Source organism: Syngnathus leptorhynchus, unplaced genomic scaffold (genome assembly GCF_054491065.1).
Source record: "Syngnathus leptorhynchus isolate UIUO unplaced genomic scaffold, UIUO_Slep HiC_scaffold_108, whole genome shotgun sequence".
In the NCBI taxonomy this organism is placed as follows: domain Eukaryota; kingdom Metazoa; phylum Chordata; class Actinopteri; order Syngnathiformes; family Syngnathidae; genus Syngnathus; species Syngnathus leptorhynchus.
This window is the reverse complement of record NW_028232075.1, coordinates 270,001-275,052: the sequence shown is the minus strand read 5'-3', so window position 1 is coordinate 275,052 and position 5,052 is coordinate 270,001.

Below are 5,052 nucleotides of genomic sequence, written 5' to 3'. Positions count from 1 at the left end.
GTGCCCACGGCCCTGCCGAGCTTTGGCGTCCGCCCAGCGCCGGTTCCGCAGTCGGCCTCGAATGACGAAAAATAACGGTCTCCTCCTGGAGCTCACAGCCAACTTGGCAAAAAGTTTCTAAGTGCCCACGGCCCTGCCGAGCTTTGGCGTCCGCCCAGCGCCGGTTCCGCAGTCGGCCTCGAATGACGAAAAATAACGGTCTCCTCCTGGAGCTCACAGCCAACTTGGCAAAAAGTTTCTAAGTGCCCACGGCCCTGCCGAGCTTTGGCGTCCGCCCAGCGCCGGTTCCGCAGTCGGCCTCGAATGACGAAAAATAACGGTCTCCTCCTGGAGCTCACAGCCAACTTGGCAAAAAGTTTCTAAGTGCCCACGGCCCTGCCGAGCTTTGGCGTCCGCCCAGCGCCGGTTCCGCAGTCGGCCTCGAATGACGAAAAATAACGGTCTCCTCCTGGAGCTCACAGCCAACTTGGCAAAAAGTTTCTAAGTGCCCACGGCCCTGCCGAGCTTTGGCGTCCGCCCAGCGCCGGTTCCGCAGTCGGCCTCGAATGACGAAAAATAACGGTCTCCTCCTGGAGCTCACAGCCAACTTGGCAAAAAGTTTCTAAGTGCCCACGGCCCTGCCGAGCTTTGGCGTCCGCCCAGCGCCGGTTCCGCAGTCGGCCTCGAATGACGAAAAATAACGGTCTCCTCCTGGAGCTCACAGCCAACTTGGCAAAAAGTTTCTAAGTGCCCACGGCCCTGCCGAGCTTTGGCGTCCGCTCAGCGCCGGTTCCGCAGTCGGCCTCGAATGACGAAAAATAACGGTCTCCTCCTGGAGCTCACAGCCAACTTGGCAAAAAGTTTCTAAGTGCCCACGGCCCTGCCGAGCTTTGGCGTCCGCCCAGCGCCGGTTCCGCAGTCGGCCTCGAATGACGAAAAATAACGGTCTCCTCCTGGAGCTCACAGCCAACTTGGCAAAAAGTTTCTAAGTGCCCACGGCCCTGCCGAGCTTTGGCGTCCGCTCAGCGCCGGTTCCGCAGTCGGCCTCGAATGACGAAAAATAACGGTCTCCTCCTGGAGCTCACAGCCAACTTGGCAAAAAGTTTCTAAGTGCCCACGGCCCTGCCGAGCTTTGGCGTCCGCCCAGCGCCGGTTCCGCAGTCGGCCTCGAATGACGAAAAATAACGGTCTCCTCCTGGAGCTCACAGCCAACTTGGCAAAAAGTTTCTAAGTGCCCACGGCCCTGCCGAGCTTTGGCGTCCGCTCAGCGCCGGTTCCGCAGTCGGCCTCGAATGACGAAAAATAACGGTCTCCTCCTGGAGCTCACAGCCAACTTGGCAAAAAGTTTCTAAGTGCCCACGGCCCTGCCGAGCTTTGGCGTCCGCCCAGCGCCGGTTCCGCAGTCGGCCTCGAATGACGAAAAATAACGGTCTCCTCCTGGAGCTCACAGCCAACTTGGCAAAAAGTTTCTAAGTGCCCACGGCCCTGCCGAGCTTTGGCGTCCGCCCAGCGCCGGTTCCGCAGTCGGCCTCGAATGACGAAAAATAACGGTCTCCTCCTGGAGCTCACAGCCAACTTGGCAAAAAGTTTCTAAGTGTCACATCTCTGAAAAAACGGCTAAGTGTCGACTTTCGAAAAAACGGCAAAGTGTCACATCTCTGAAAAAACGGCTAAGTGTCGACTTTCGAAAAAACGGCTAAGTGTCAACTTTCGAAAAAACGGCTAAGTGTCGCCTCTCTGAAAAAACGGCAAAGTGTCAACTTTCGAAAAAACGACAGAGTGTCGCCTCTCTGAAAAAACGACTAAGTGTCGACTCTGAGAAAATGGCAAAGTGCCCACGGCTCTGCGGGCTCGTGCATCCGACCCGCGCCGGTTCCCCAGCCGGCCTGAAATAAGGCAAAACCAGCCTCTCCGCCTGGAGCTCAGAGCCAACTTGGCGAATATTTTCTAAGTGCCCACGGCTCTGCGTGGCTACGGCGTCTGCCCAGCGCCGGTTCCTGGGTCGAACCCCGAGGACGAGGAATGCCGGTCTCCGCCTGGAGGTCCCAGCTTAATCGGCGAAAATTTTCTAAGTGCCCACGGCTCTGCCGGGCTCGTGCATCCGACCCGCGCCGGTTCCCCAGCCGGCCTGAAATAAGGCAAAACCAGGCTCTCCCCCTGGAGCTCAGAGCCAATTGTGGCGAAAAAACGACTAAGTGTCAACTTTCGAAAAAACGACTAAGTGTCAACTTTCCAAAAAAACGGCTAAGTGTCGACTTTCGAAAAAACGGCTAAGTGTCAACTTTCGAAAAAACGACTAAGTGTCGCCTCTGAAAAAACGACTAAGTGTCGCCTCTCTGAAAAAACGACTAAGTGCCCACGGCTCTGCGGGGCTTGTGAGTCCGCCCCGCGCCGGTTCGGCGGTCGGCCTCAAAAAGCGAAAAATCAGCCTCTCTCCCTGGAGCTCACCAAAAATTTGTCGAAATTTTTCTAAGTTCTCCTCGAGGTACCAGGGGGTGAGGTACCCGGGCTAAGGTGCAGTACCTTTTTTGGTCTTCAGGTGCGCCAGAGTACAATGAAATGGTCCCAGTAGTCAGTGTACTCATCGACTTTCCCCCCGTTTTCCAAAGCACCCCGTTTACGAGTATGGAGGAGATGGTGCTGGTCTCCCCACGGCGTCGGACACGCCGTCCTCGACAGCACAAGGTCGGATAGAAGACCTGAAAAGCGCCGTGGCACGCGCTGGAGGTGTCACTGTGGCGAAAAAGTGACTAAGTGTCAACTTTCGAAAAAACGGCTAAGTGTCAACTTTCGAAAAAACGGCTAAGTGTCAACTTTCGAAAAAACGGCTAAGTGTCAACTTTCGAAAAAACGACTAAGTGTCGCCTCTCTGAAAAAACGGCAAAGTGTCAACTTTCGAAAAAACGACTAAGTGTCAACTTTCGAAAAAACGACTAAGTGTCACCTCTCTGAAAAAATGGCAAAGTGTCAACTGCGAATGTGGTGGTGCATGGAAGGAAGTGGAGGACGGCCGCCTCCTTAAACACAGGCCGAAGAGGAGCGTCAGGGCCGGCTCCTTAAACACGGACCGAGTGTCGCCCTTAACACAGACCAAGCGGAGGACGGCCGCCTCCTTAAACACAGGCCGGAGAGGAGCGTCAGGGCCAGGCTCCTCAAACATGGACCGAGTGTCGCCCTTAACACGGACCAAGGGGAGGACGGCCGCCTCCTTAAACACAGGCCGGAGAGGAGCGTCAGGGCCAGGCTCCTCAAACATGGACCGAGTGTCGCCCTTAACACGGACCAAGGGGAGGACGGCCGCCTCCTTAAACACAGGCCGGAGAGGAGCGTCAGGGCCAGGCTCCTCAAACATGGACCGAGTGTCGCCCTTAACACAGACCAAGGGGAGGACGGCCGCCTCCTTAAACACAGGCCGGAGAGGAGCGTCAGGGCCAGGCTCCTCAAACATGGACCGAGTGTCGCCCTTAACACAGACCAAGGGGAGGACGGCCGCCTCCTTAAACACAGGCCGGAGAGGAGCGTCAGGGCCAGGCTCCTCAAACATGGACCGAGTGTCGCCCTTAACACGGACCAAGGGGAGGACGGCCGCCTCCTTAAACACAGGCCGGAGAGGAGCGTCAGGGCCAGGCTCCTCAAACATGGACCGAGTGTCGCCCTTAACACGGACCAAGGGGAGGACGGCCGCCTCCTTAAACACAGGCCGGAGAGGAGCGTCAGGGCCAGGCTCCTCAAACATGGACAGAGTGTCGCCCTTAACACAGACCAAGCGGAGGACGGCCGCCTCCCTAAATACAGGCCGAACCGGAGCGCGAGTGTCGCTCCTTAAACACGGACCGAGTGGAGGACGGCCGCCTCCTTAAACACAGGCCGAACAAAATGACACAAAGTGTCAACTGCGAATGTTGTCCATCCAAGGAAGGAGCGTGATGCCCGGCCGGCTCCTTAAACACAGGCCGAGAGTCGCCCCGGACGGTCCGCCTCGCGGCGCCCGTCTGCTCGGATAAAATGACACAAAGTGTCAACTACGAATGTTGTCCATCCAAGGAGGGAGCGTGATGCCCGGCCGGCTCCGAAAACACAGGCCGAGAGTCGCCCCGGACGGTCCGCCTCGCGGCGCCCGTCTGCTCGGATAAAATGACACAAAGTGTCAACTGCGAATGTTGTCCATCCAAGGAAGGAGCGTGATGCCCGGCCGGCTCCTTAAACACAGGCCGAGAGTCGCCCCGGACGGTCCGCCTCGCGGCGCCCGCCCGCTCGGATAAAATGACACAAAGTGTCAACTACGAATGTTGTCCATCCAAGGAAGGAGCGTGATGCCCGGCCGGCTCCTTAAACACAGGCCGAGAGTCGCCCCGGACGGTCGCCTCGCGGCGCCCGTCTGCTCGGATAAAATGACACAAAGTGTCAACTACGAATGTTGTCCATCCAAGGAGGGAGCGTGATGCCCGGCCGGCTCCGAAAACACAGGCCGAGAGTCGCCCCGGACGGTCCGCCTCGCGGCGCCCGTCTGCTCGGATAAAATGACACAAAGTGTCAACTGCGAATGTTGTCCATCCAAGGAAGGAGCGTGATGCCCGGCCGGCTCCTTAAACACAGGCCGAGAGTCGCCCCGGACGGTCCGCCTCGCGGCGCCCGCCCGCTCGGATAAAATGACACAAAGTGTCAACTACGAATGTTGTCCATCCAAGGAGGGAGCGTGAGGCCCGGCCGGCTCCGAAAACACAGGCCGAGAGTCGCCCCGGACGGTCCGCCTCTCGAGGCGCCCGCCCGCTCGGATAAAATGACACAAAGTGTCAACTACGAATGTTGTCCATCCAAGGAGGGAGCGTGATGCCCGGCCGGCTCCGAAAACACAGGCCGAGAGTCGCCCCGGACGGTCCGCCTCGCGGCGCCCGTCTGCTCGGATAAAATGACACAAAGTGTCAACTACGAATGTTGTCCATCCAAGGAGGGAGCGTGAGGCCCGGCCGGCTCCGAAAACACAGGCCGAGAGTCGCCCCGGACGGTCCGCCTCTCGAGGCGCCCGCCCGCTCGGATAAAATGACACAAAGTGTCAACTACGAATGTTGTCCA